The sequence below is a fragment of the Dipodomys spectabilis genome, unplaced genomic scaffold (assembly GCF_019054845.1).
Source record: "Dipodomys spectabilis isolate Male_0828 unplaced genomic scaffold, ASM1905484v1 ptg000249l, whole genome shotgun sequence".
NCBI lineage: Eukaryota > Metazoa > Chordata > Mammalia > Rodentia > Heteromyidae > Dipodomys > Dipodomys spectabilis.
This window is the reverse complement of record NW_024870926.1, coordinates 802,130-815,994: the sequence shown is the minus strand read 5'-3', so window position 1 is coordinate 815,994 and position 13,865 is coordinate 802,130.

Below are 13,865 nucleotides of genomic sequence, written 5' to 3'. Positions count from 1 at the left end.
ACTTTAACTTTTCACCATTAAGTATAATGCTGCTATAGGTTCGTCAATCCTTAGCCAAAAGAACAGCACTGGAGCAATATCAGTTCCAAATTTCAAAGTATAGTGCAAAGCCATAGTAATAAGAACATCTTGGTACTGGCACAAGAACAGTCCTGAGGACCAATGGAATAGGACTGAAGATTCAGAAATCAATCAAGTGACCTATAGCCACCTAATCTTTGACATGGGAGCTAAAAAATAGAATAGAAGAAAGACAGCCTTTTCAGTAAATGGTGTTGGCAAAATTGGTTAAACACCTGTAGAAAACTAAAGGTAGATCCGTATATATATATATATATATATATATATATATATATATATATATCAGCCTGCATGAGAATCAAGTCCAAATGTATCAAAGATCAAAGACCTCCAAATAAAAGCAGACACCATGAAAACATTACATGAAGGATAAAAGAAACTCTAGGTCTCTTTAGCACAGGCCAAAATGTTCTTAATAGAGAACCAGAAACAAAACAAATCAAAGAAAGGTTGGAGAAATGGGATTGCATGAAACAGCAGAGCTTCTGATCAATAGAAAGCACACTTACTGGGAGAAGTTCTTCATGAGTCATAAAACAGACAAAGTCTTATATCTAAAATATACTTAGGACTCAAAATCTTAAATCCCCCAACAACAAATCCTCAAAGGAACAACTGCCCAATAAATAAGTGGGCTGAAGACTTAAGGAGAGACTTCTTTGAAGATGAAATAAAAAATGTCCGTTAGACACATGAAGAAATGCTCAACTTTTCTAGCCATAAAAGAAATGCAAATCAAAACATTGAGATTGCACCTCACTCCAGTTAGAATGGCTACAATCAAGAACTGTAATAAAGACAGATGCTGGTGGGGGTGTGGCTAAAAGGGAACCCTACTGCATTATTGGTAGGAGTGTAAACTTGTTTAATCACTTTGGAAAGCAGTATGGAATTTCTTCTAAAGACTCCATGTAGAGCTCCCCAATGACCCAGCAACCCCACTTTTGGACACTTACCCAAATGATCACAAAGCTACCAACACAACCATATTTTTGCAGTATTATTCACCATAGCTATGATATGGAACCAATCCCGATGCACCTCAGCAGATGAATGGATCAAGAAAATGTGGTACACACACACACACACACACACACACACACACACACACACACACACTGGAATTCTATGCTTCCATCAGAAAGAATGGCATTGCTCCATATGTTAGGAGATGGAATGTCTTGGCAAAAATTATATTGAGTGAAATAAGCCAGACCGAAAGAAAACATAGGGCCCATAGTTTACCTTGTTTTGCCTTCGAAGGATTAGAACATGTCTAGGACAAGGAAAGAAGATCATATGCTAAGAACATATGACCATACAAGATAATGTTAAGCAAAATATACCCCAAGTCAGAGACACAAGTGGTTTTTCCTTTCTTTCTTTTGTTTTTAATATGTTTATAATGCACTATGTAATTCTTTTGTAGGTTCATCCCCCCAGTGTATACCCCTGTTTTCACTGCATTTGATTCAAGTGTTCTGCATCATATATATATATATATATATATATATATATATATATATGATATAATATATATCTTATACCATATCATACATATTTTTAATTTGGGGAGTGGAAGGGATATAGCAGAATGCTTAAATGGGGATTCAGGTTGACCATTGTGACAATGAGATGTAAAGGACACTGTGTCGAAAATGAATTTACAATGTCAGGCAGGGTTCGAGGAGGGAGGAGTTGGAGATGTGAGGAGGGAAAAGATGGCAGGGGAAAAACAAAGGAGGAGGTAACAATGATGTATAAGAAATGCACTCATTACCTAGTCCTGTAACTCTGAGCCCTCTGTACAATATTTTTACAATTAAAATATATTAAAAAAAATCTCTGCCTAGTGTAGATTTCTAGCGCTGCCCTCGGAATTGCATTTTCTGCCTATTCTGGCTGCGGTGAGGTCCACCTGCCCAATGGATCAGTAGTCTTCTAGACATCTTGGTCCTGAAGTGGGACTTGGATTATCCAGTGGTGGTTAGAACCAGGCCAAGGACAGGACAAAACCACTTCCAGGACATGGCTTCTTCATTCCCCATGCAACTAAGATTGCAAGCAGAATTTCTCTGACTTTGACTCCAGAAAACAATCAGTGAATCAAAAGGAAAGTCCACCAAACACCTCACTCCTCCCCCCGCATTTCCTCCTTTCTCCCTGCTGGAAAAGTACAAAATAATTTTGCAGGCTTTGGCACACACACAAAATGCCCACCATCTCCCCTGGTAAACTAGGTTTCAATTCACTGTCATGTAAGTGGATAATGCTGCATTCATTATTCTGGACAACATCTTCAGGCTGTTTGATGCTTTAATTTTAGTTGTTGTTGGTGGTGGTGGTGGGGAGGCCTGACATCTGGGTCTGGGTGCTGTCCCTGAACTGCTCAGTTCAAGGCTAGCGCACTGCCACTTTAGCCACAGTGCCCCTTCCCGTTATTTCTGCTTATGTGGTGCTGAGGAATTGAACGCTGGACCTCATTCATGCAAGACAAACATTCTACCACTGAGTCTCCTTCCGGCCCTAATGGTTTAATAATTTAAAATTTCTTCTTGTCACTCATGGGGCTTCAACTCAGGGCCTTGGTATTAACATATCCGTGAAATCTTGAGCTCAAGGGGAGCCCTCTCCCACTTGAGCCACAGTGCCACTTCCTATTTGGAGATAAGTGACTCACAGACTTTCCTGCCAGGGTTTGCCTTGAACAGGTGAAATTTTAAATTATATTTCTTCTAGGTGTTTATTGGTACCTTACAGTTTTCTGGAATTTAAAGTTTTCTGTAAACTTTTGTCTTCAAGTAATCCAACAGCGTTAAATATTACATTTTGAAGCTATCCTTTAGCACATCCATTTTGAAATTATTATCTTAAGATGAAACTCTAATTCTTTGTAGTAACAACCCATTAAAGTTCAAATGAGAAATATGCTAATTTTTCAGCAGCCTTGACTCTCCTTCCTTTTTTCTCTCTCCAGTATCTTTTCTTGTTTTGGAACAAGAGTCATGGACTGTCCAACCATTCAAAAGGAAGCTTATTCCATTAATTTAAGAGGAAAAGAATCCAGCCTGCCTGCATCTCAAGGCAACTTTGAGTATAATGTTAATCTAATAATTCATGTCAGTGGATTTTCAGTCATTTCGATTTTTTTTGTTTAACCACTCATTAAAGAGGTTCCATGAAGCAAGAATCAAAAATCATGTTCTGCTTTCTAAGAATTTTTAAGAAGCTAGTGATTCAACAAGACACATTCTCTTCTTCCAATATTCCACGGTGAAGAATTTCTCTTTTATCATAGCCCTTACCACTGACCCCTTCCCTTCAAATTTGTAGCTTTGTTCAATTTTCTTGTACCAGCTTGCGTTTTGGTATTAGCCTCAGTAATCTCCTTGTAGTATTTGACAATGAAATTCTATTTATTTTTAGAGAGCTCAATTCATGTTGCCAAAGGCAGCGTAATGAGCATATCATAAAGCATAAACCATTGAATATCATTAACATGATAATATGCAACTAATTCATAAATTAATATAAGTACCACATAAATGTGCATCTTCATATACTTTTTAAAATGCCAAGTAGTTACATATCTATGTCATAAAATAATTCAGATCACTGGTACATGAGACTAAGCTAAACCTTTTATATCATCCCCAATAATTTTTCAAATTTTCTTTTCTCATTAAGTTTCACCTTAGGGTCTGCTTTTCCTAGCAACAAGTTATAAGTTGATATCCCTGGATATTAGTCCCCTCTAAGTAAGCTTTTTTCTTCCCACTACTAGTTGGTTCCTCATGATAAATACCTGAGGAAAACGTCCCATTGTGCCTGCAAGAGGAATACCCAAGTCGACTGTCTGTGCCTACTCTTGCCTTGCTTTTTTTGGGAATGTGGTAGCAGAGTCAGGCGTGCCAGCAATCAGGTGGCTGGAACCATGGTGTTAAGAATTATGGGTAGCAAAATGAGTAGCAGAGAAAGGGAGTACCAGGGATAGGGTAATTGCTGAGTTGCAGTGGTAGAAAATTGGGTAGCAGCAACAGCTTTGTAGGGGTAGGGGTAGCTAATACAGGAATCCAGAAAAATTTAGCAGGGACAAAGAAGCATAGACAAATTGAAAGATAAAGGTTGTGAGGCATTGTGGGGATTCTTTGTCTACCAATGCTATAAAAACGGAGGAGGGTTATTTTAAACTAAAACTACAAAAGAAAATGTAAGGTCTTGGTGCTAACAAATATACCCAGGTGTTATTACATTAAACAAAGAATTCAAAATGGTTTTTCTTCATGAATACAGAGATCAAAGGTATTATAATACTTATTGCAAAATGCAAATTAAAGGGAAAAATAAGTCAGGAGTTAAATTTACATCGAATGTTAACATTTAAGAGGAAAAGAAGATCCTAGATGGCAAACTAAAGAAAAAGCAATATCAGAGCACTATATGTTCAATAATAAAGAAACATTAATTGAAAAATTGAGCTGGAATGTACACATCAGGCAAAGACAAGCAATCTGAGCCTACCACCAACAAAGAAACACCATAATGTATATCTTAGAAAAAGGAACCAAGTTCCTTATCCTTGATTTCAATAATAAACATACCCCCACACACACGCATGTATGCAACAGTTTAATCTAATCACATCCATTCAACATGAAACAAAGATCTTCCTGTAATATTTGAAACTCTAAAATTTTCAAGTCTTACTCTGAAAAAATTATAGGACGGAATAGGAGAAACCCTAGGTCTCCTTGGCACAGGCCGAAATTTTCTTAATAGAGACCCAGAAATACAAAAATAATCAAAGACAAATGGGACAAATGGGATTGCATTAAATTGCAGAGCTTCTGCATGGCAAAGGACATAGATAGCAAGATCACTAGAAAGCTCACGGATTGGGAGAAGATCTGCACAAGCCATACAACGGACAAGGGTCTCATATCTAAAATATACCTGGAACTCAATAAATTAAATCTCCCAACAACAAATCCTCAAAGAAACATATGCCCAATTAATAAGTGGGCTAAAGTCTTAAAGAGAAATTTCTCTGAAGAGGAAAGAAGGATGGCCAATAAACACATGAAGAAACGCACAAACTCTCTAGCCATAAAAGAATTGCAAATAAGAACAACATTGGGGTACCACCTCACCCCAGTTAGAATGGCTATAATCAAGAACTCTAATAACATCAGATGCTGGAGGGGATGTGGACAGAAGAGAACCTTACTACATTGTTGGTGGGAGTGTAAACTTGTTCAAACACTGTGGAAAGCAGTATGGAGGTTCCTCAAAAGACTCCATATAGAGCTCCCCTATGACCCAGCAATCCCACTTTTGGGCATTTACCCACATGATCACAAACAAGACCACCCACACTAAAAATTCCAGCATGACTATGTTTATTGCATCATTATTTACCATAGCTATGATATGGAACCAACCCAAATACCCCTCAGTAGATTAATGGATCAAGAAAATGTGGTATATATACACAATGGAATTCGGTGCCCCCATCAGAAAGAATGACATTGCCCCATTTGTTAGGAAATGGAAAGGCTTGGAAAAAATTATATTAAGTGAAGTAAGCTAGACCCAAATATACATAGGTCCCATGGCTGCTTTATTGCAATAAGTAGTATATGTCTGAGTCAAGCAGAAAAGGTCAGATGAAGTTGACGTTAGGTGAATGAACCCCAAGATAAGTATTCAATTTTCCTCTTTCATGCAGTTGTTTCTAACATATTTATAAGATGATTTCTATATTGCTTTGAATGTCCCTCCCCCACGGTATAACCCCGGATTTCACTGTATTTGATGTTGTTATAATTTGTGGAGTGGAAGGGCAAAAACAAATAGGTTAACTAAGAATACAGGTGGACTCGTTGCATCAATGAGATGTACAAATCATTATGTCGAAAAATGAACTTTACTACTTTGGTAGAGGGGTTTGGCCATCTACTTTCCAGCTGATCTCTTGGTGTAGAAGCAATATGTAATACAAAGCAATACAAACCAGTTCTTACTATAAAGAATTTTTCTCTGAACATCTTAAAAATAAATTCTGACAACATGAAATAAAAATCTCTAAGCTTAAAACATTCTTCTAGACAAGTTAAAGAATTACTGAGAACAAGTATTTTAAGAATAATTTCAGAGAGCTTGAACCCAGGGCCTGGGTTCTGTCTCTGAGATTTACTACTCAAGATTAGTGTTGCCACTTTGAGCCACAGTGCCACTTCCAATTTTCCCTTGATTAATTGAACAGAAAAGTCTCACCAATTTTCCTCTCCAGAATGGCTTTATACTAGGATCTAGAGGTCTAAGCTCTCTGAATAACTATGAGGATAGGCATGAACCCCTGGCACCTGGCTAGAAAAATTGCTTACCTGAGACAGAGGCCAGTTAGTATTAAATGTCAATCATGTTTAACTTTGTAATATAAAGTTAACTGAAATGTCTTCTGCTAGAAATAAGGAATCAAATGTGTAGGTGGTTTACAAAGTTTTTATCAAAAGCCACATATTTTCCTTGTTTTATTTTTTCTTCCAAAATTGTGTGCTTTCCAGAATCATACCTTATCTTTCCTTGCTGGTTTCTTTAGTTTATCTCATACATGCCCACAGCTCCTTCATTTATAAATTCTTTATGTGAAGACCTTGCAAATATCTATTTTCAGTCCAAACCCCTTGTATGCACCTCTCATACATATATTCTACTGACATAAAAACTTGTGAAACAGTAATCATCTCTTATCATTACTGGATATTAATGTGTAAATAAAATTTAAGAAAATAAAGAATAACATAAATAAATATAACATGATTTTAATAGTAATGCTAAACATAAATACAACGTCGATTATTTTCTGAGCAATTTAATAAAAACCTCAAGGAAAAGAAATCAACTTTTTTGAGTGCTGATATTATGGTTTAAACTCAGGACCTTACCTTGTCACTTAGGCTTTTTCCCTTAAGGGTGGTGTTCTGTGTTTGAACGACAGCTCCATTTCCAACTTTATTTGGGGGATTATATAGCGATAAGAATCTCACAGAATAAAAATCATTTGTGTCCCTATCTTGGGGTTCATTTCACATAACATCCTCTTATATGGTTATATGGTACCAAATACTAGTTACTGCAAGTAAGATTAACCATGGGATCTATGGTTATTTTAGCCTGACTTATTTCACTTAATACAATTGTTTCTGTGTCTTTCCATTTCCTAGCAAATGGGGCGATGTCATTCTCTCTGATGGAGGCATAGAATTCCATTGTGTGTGTGTGTGTGTGTGTGTGTGTGTGTGTGTGTGTGTGTGTGTGTGTGTGTGTGTGTGTGTGTGTATCACATTTTCTTGATCTACTCACCTACTGAGGGGCATTTGGGTTGGTTCTTAGATATTTGCCATATCTTAGATATGGCAAATAATGCTGCAATAAACATAGTTCTGCCGGTAGCTTAGTAGGGTCTTGTTTGTGAACATTTGGACAAATGCCAAAAATGGGATTGCTGGATCATAGGGGAGCTCTCAGTGGAGTCCTGGAAAAAATTATAAAAAGTGAAGTAGGCCAAACCCAAAGAAACATAGGTCCTATGGTTTCCTTTATTTGCAATAACTATTATATGTCTCAGACAAGCAAAAGTTCAAAAGCTATGTACATATGACCAGATAAGATGATGTTAAGCGAAATGAACCCCAAGATAGGGTTTATAATCTACCATGTGTTTTGTTTTTCTTTTTATGTTCCTCCCCCATGGTGTAACACCTGTTTTCACTGTATTTAATGTCAGTGCCCTGCGTCTTGTATACACCCTTCTCTAGCTTGGGGAGGGGAAGGGATAAAATAGTTAATTAGTGATACAGGCTGATCCATTGCAACAATGAGATGCACAAGACACTATGTTGAAAAAGGATCTTTACAATATAGGCGGGGAAGAGGGGAAGCGAACAGGGGGGAGTATAGTTGTGGAGGTAGGAGGGGAAGGTTAGGGAAAAACTAAGGAGGAGGTAACAATGCTTGATAGAAAATATACTCATTAACTTGCTCATGTAAATATAACCTATCTATACAGGATTTTTACTATTAAAACTTCTACTGAAAAACAGAAGGTGTGCCGGGCACCGGTGACTAAAACCTGAAATCCTAGGTATTAGGAGGTTAAGATCTGAGGATCACGGTGCAAAGCCAGCCTGAGACTCTTATCTCCAATAAAACCACTAGAATACCGATACGGGTGCTATGGCTCAAGCCGTAGATTGCTCCCCTTGATCTGAAGAGTGCAGGGACAGCGCCCAAGCCCAGAGTTCAAGCCCCACGACCGACAAACACACACACACACACACACACACACACACACACACACACACACACAAAACAGAAGGTGTCATGTACACCATATATAGTAGCCCACATCTGAAATCCCAGCTGATTCAGAAGCAGAAATGATATGCATCATGGTCTGAGGCCAGTCCAGAGAAATAACTGCCAAGACAACCATCTCAACAAATGAACTGGCCATAGTGGTTCATATCTGTAATCCTAGTTAATTATGTTATGAGGCATTGGTAGCAAAGTCTGTCAGTCTAAGATCAGACCAGGGCAAAAAGTCCAAGTCCTCAAGTAAATAAAATGGACTAGAAGTATGGCGAAAGTAGTTGAGCTGCTTGGTGCTATACAGACAAATTCCTGTCTAGCAAGCAGAGAACCCATGAATAGAACCCTAGTAATATTCCTTTCTTCCACAAAAAGCCTAAATAATTTTGTCCTATTTGAACATCTAATTTCAAGGCCACTGACAAATCAGAGATGGTGACATTCTCTTAAAAATTAGGTATTCAAAAGAGACAAAGTTCTTTATGTTTTGAAAAAATTGAAAAGGAAGGAAAATGCATGTGATTTTTGTTAGCTACATAATTCTTGTAAACAAAAAATGTACTCAAGTATTTAATATATATCAATATTTGTGCTTATATCCATGTATGTATAAATGTGTGTATGTATATAATCATTTATATATATACATACATATATATGTATGGTTCATCTCTTTTCTTTGTAGCAAATGGTACAAATGAATCTGTACAATCACTACTCATAGGCATGAATAGACAAAGAGAATGAGCAGAGAACTCATACTCAGGAATCTATGGTTAGCCCATAACCCTGAAAATCTTTTACATCAGTTTGCATGTGTCAGTTAGTGCAGTACAGGGACAATACGATGGCAGTGAGATACCAGGCAGATGACATGAGAAATGAGAGCCACAAATGGTACAATATTCTTTTTGATGGGTAAGTAGAATTTCCAGTGTGTGTGTGTGTGTGTGTGTGTGTGTGTGTGTGTGTGTGTGTGTGTGTCTAAGTGTGTCAGTCCTGGGGTTTGAATTCATGGCCTGGATGCTATTCCTAAGTTTTTATGCTCAAGGCTAGTATTCTACTACTTGAACCACAGCTCTGGTTTTTTTGGTGCTTAATTGGAGAAAGGTCTCATAAAGACTCCTGCCTGCACTTGCTTTCACATATAATCTTCATATCTCAACTTCCTGAGTGCTAATATTACAAGGGTGAGCCACCACCATTATGGTGAGCTCACAAGTGTGAGCCCTCTACCTCTTACCTATAACCTCGGCCATCCTCTGAGTTCCAGAACTGTATGTCTCACCAAGCTCACATTTTTTGACAGTGTTGTGGCTTGAACTCTGGGTCTGGGTATGTTCCTGATCTGCTTTTGCTCAAGGCTACATTCTATCACTTAAGCCACAGTGACACTTTTGGCTTTTTCTGTTTATGTGGTACTGAGGAATCCAACCCAGGGCTTCAAGCTTGCTTGGTAAGCACTCTACCACTTAGCCACATTCACAGCCCAAGGCTTACCTCTAACAGGAACTATGAGGGTGGAATTTATTGGCATATTCTTTTCAGCATAGAAATCGCTGGCCATTTCATATCTTTGCCAGGATTTGGGACCAGTGTGAGACTCGGCAATGCGGAATGATGAATGAGTGATAGCCACCAGGCCTCAGAGACCTAGGCTCACAACTTACAGAGGGATAGGGAATATGGAGCAAGAACGTTCTACAACTCCTACAGCCTAGGAAGAGTGGTCTCCCTGGCTGCTAGATGTCCCAATGGGACACCTCAGCCAGAACATAATGCACCCGTTGCATACCCCAGCCAAGGCAAGCCTTCTGGGCTTCAGTTATTAAATGGCACAGAAAGATGCTTTGTTCAAGCTACTGGCTCAGGCTTAGTACTTTCTGAGGGTTTGTCCCAGCTTGCCAGGTTGGGGGTCTGTTCATGGGCAACCTGATGAATGCCCATCATTCATACATCATTCATAAATACACAGAGACATGGAGTTATTGCCTTCTTTTTTTTTTCTTTGGCAGGACTGAGGTTGAAATATGAGCATAGGCACTATCCCTGATCTCCTCTTTCTCTAGGGTAGCTCTCAGCCCTTGAGCCACAGCCATAACCCTTAGGGATCTTTTCCTGTGATCTCTTAGAAATAAGAGTGTTGTGGACTTTCCTGCCCTGGCTGTATTCAAATTGGCATTCTCTACATCTCAGCCTCCTGAGGAGCTAGGATTACATACAGGAGCCACTGACACCTGGGTTACTTTTCTTCTTGTTGTTCTTTTTTGAATCCTGACAATCTGAAATCTTCAGTGTCATTCCAATGATTTGCATTCGAAGTAAACTTTCCAGGCCTGGAGTATGAATGCCAGGACTGCCACACACAAATGGAGGGAGATCCTGACAAACTCATTCCTATTTATGTGAATGGTAGTGGAATGTTATAAAAGTAATTAAATTTGAAGTTACTTCATGATTCTATTTTAGAAAGCCACACAAAAATTATTACATTTTCATTTTCCTTTCTAGCACCATGTTATGATTCCCCTAATGGAAGGATATTGATTAATTTTTAATTAATGCTTTTGTAAGTATTCAACTATGATACTTCATTAAAGGGAGACATAACTTAATAACTAATTATTGGTAACTATATATATATGATCTAATGATATCCTCACATTCTCTCTCTCCGTATATATATGCATATATATACATCAATCTATACCCCCCTCTCTTTCTCTTTCTCTTTCTCTCTCTCTCTCTCTCTATATATATATATGTATATATATATATATTTGGCACTACTGTGGATTGATAACAGGTCGTCAGAACTTCCTGGCACCTCAGTTTGTCAGAAGTTGGTGTGCTAAGACTGTGACCCCATTTATGGATTGGGCATTGTAGGCTGTGAGTTGAAATCCTAGCATTGCCAAAAATTTATTCATGGATTACGAAGCCACTTTTCACACTTTTTTTTTTTTCCTGAAAAACTGTCCTGGGTCTCATAATGATGTATACTTCATATGCAAATATATCCTGTGTGATAGGATATAATAAATGAAATGTTATATGTGTAATAATACTAAATGAATAAGGGTAATAAACCTCATACTCACTAAACTCATGTATGTATTTTTTCAGTGCTGGGGCTTCAATTCAGGCCCTGGGAACTGGTCTGAATTTCTTGTCTTCAAGGACGGTGAGCTGACCCTTCACCCACAGTTCCACAGAGATACCTAGATACTGAGTTCAAATCCCAGGCCTTCCAGAAAAATGGTGCAAATTTCAAGCCAGAGCCTTATTTTATTTTATTTTTGCCAAGCATGGGGCTTGAACTCAGGTCTTGGCATCTCTGCCACAGCTACCTTGGGATCCTAGGACCCAAATTCAAATCTCGGCGTTGGTAAGAAATAAAATAAAAAGGAGAAAGATAAAATGGAGAAATTCAAGAAGGTGGTTTTGCATTTTTTCCCTTTGCATTGTGACCATCCTGCATGTAAATGACAAGGCCCAGAAAGTGTACATGATATAGCATACTGAAGTTTGGCTGGCTATTAGGGAAGCCATAGCCAAAACCTCAAATTAGGCCTGGAGGTCAAATCCCCGGACTGCCACTAAGTATTGGCATGAGATTCTAAGAAACCCATTCCCATATACATCCATACGAATGGAATTTTATAAAAGTAACAAATTAGTAATTAGTGTACAAGTGTACTATAAAATATACACAACAATTATACTACATTGACTAATTTTCAATTAATACTTTATTATGTATTCAACCATAACCATGATACTTAAAAGTGGAAGGAATAATTTGATTGTCAATAATGGGTAGTAATATAATATATGTAATTTCATACTCTACAGACTCCTTTCTCTTGTTTTATACATATATACATATATATATATATATACATATATGCCAATCTACACATTTATCTCTTCATACACTTGTCACTCCTGGGGCTCAGTGGTATAATGATGGCTAGTACATACAAAGCCCTGGATTTGATTCCTCACTACCACATGCATATAAAAATCCAGAAGTTGTGCTCTCACTCAAGCAGTTGAGCATTAGCTTTGAGCACAAAACTTAGGGACTGTGTCTAGACTCTTACTTAAGGTCCAGGATGGGCATGAAAAAAAGATTGAATGTGACTGCAACTCTATAAGGAAAGGACTTCAAATACCTCATCACAGAGCAAGCCGGGAGACTGATACTGACAGCTGCTATCTAACCTGACTTAGTCAGAAGTATACTTCTGCAACTCAGCCACACAGAACAAGATGCTGCTGGCTTGCTCACCCCTGAAATCCAAGATTCTCGGGGGCTGAGATCTGACACTGGTGGGTTTAAAATCCTGCCCTGGCAGGGGTGTGGATCAAATTCTCTACATGTCAGCCTCCTGAGGAGGTGGGATTACAGTCACCAGGCACTTTCACCTTCTTTCTTTCTTCTTTGCTCTTAATCTGGAATGACTTCTTAATAGGGTCATTCCTATGGTTGGGACTTATAAGTCAACTTCCCAATGTTCTTTATATCTGCTTTATTTGAGAGTATTTTCTCTCTTCATCTTACCCTCTGGTCACAGGGTTGAAGCCAAAAGTGAGAAATGACTGTTACAGGATTTAGGAGCAAATGTCCACAGGAAATGCCAGTTCTGTCACTTAGCATTGAGCTGTAGTGAATTTACTGTCTCAGGATATGAGGACCGAAACCTCACACTACCTGCATTGCTCCTTTTGCCTATAAAGTGATCTAATAATTATGAGAGTTGTGTGTCTCAAATCGTCATTATCTAGAACACACTAGAAACATGTTCCTGTGTCCGTTTTTCTCTAGTACCTCTCGAGATTTAGACTAAAGTTTTGGGTGGAGTGGCTCCTAGGTGAATCCTTGAAGAAATCCACTTGAAGCCTCCTCGGGAGATCTCCATTCAAAGCCAGCCCTAGGAGGAAAGGTTTATTGTCTCCAATAAACCACCAGAAAACCAGAAGTGGAGGAGTGGCCTAGAGGGTAGAGCTCCAACTTTGAGAGAGAAAGCCAAGCAGGAGATACAGGGCCAGACCAGGCAGGAAAGCCTGGGTGGTGCTTATGTCTATTGAACAACCAGATGGCTGAAGTGGAGCTGTGGCAGTGGTAGAACCTCAGCCTTGTGAAAAACAGCTGAGGAATGCATTGCATCCTCAGTTTAAGCCACGGGATGGCCACAAAAGAAAATTCAAAAAGAGAAGCCAAGTTTATGTATCAGTGTCTTACTTACTTACGTGTGTATATTACTTCCCTAAGTGCAAAGTGGCTGTATGCAAAACTTCTGCTTTTATTTACTGATTTATGTTTTAGATATGTTCATTGTACATACTGCATCATTCTCTTCATTTCAGCCCCATTGCTTTTCTCTTCCAGGTTTCTTGGCCTGTTT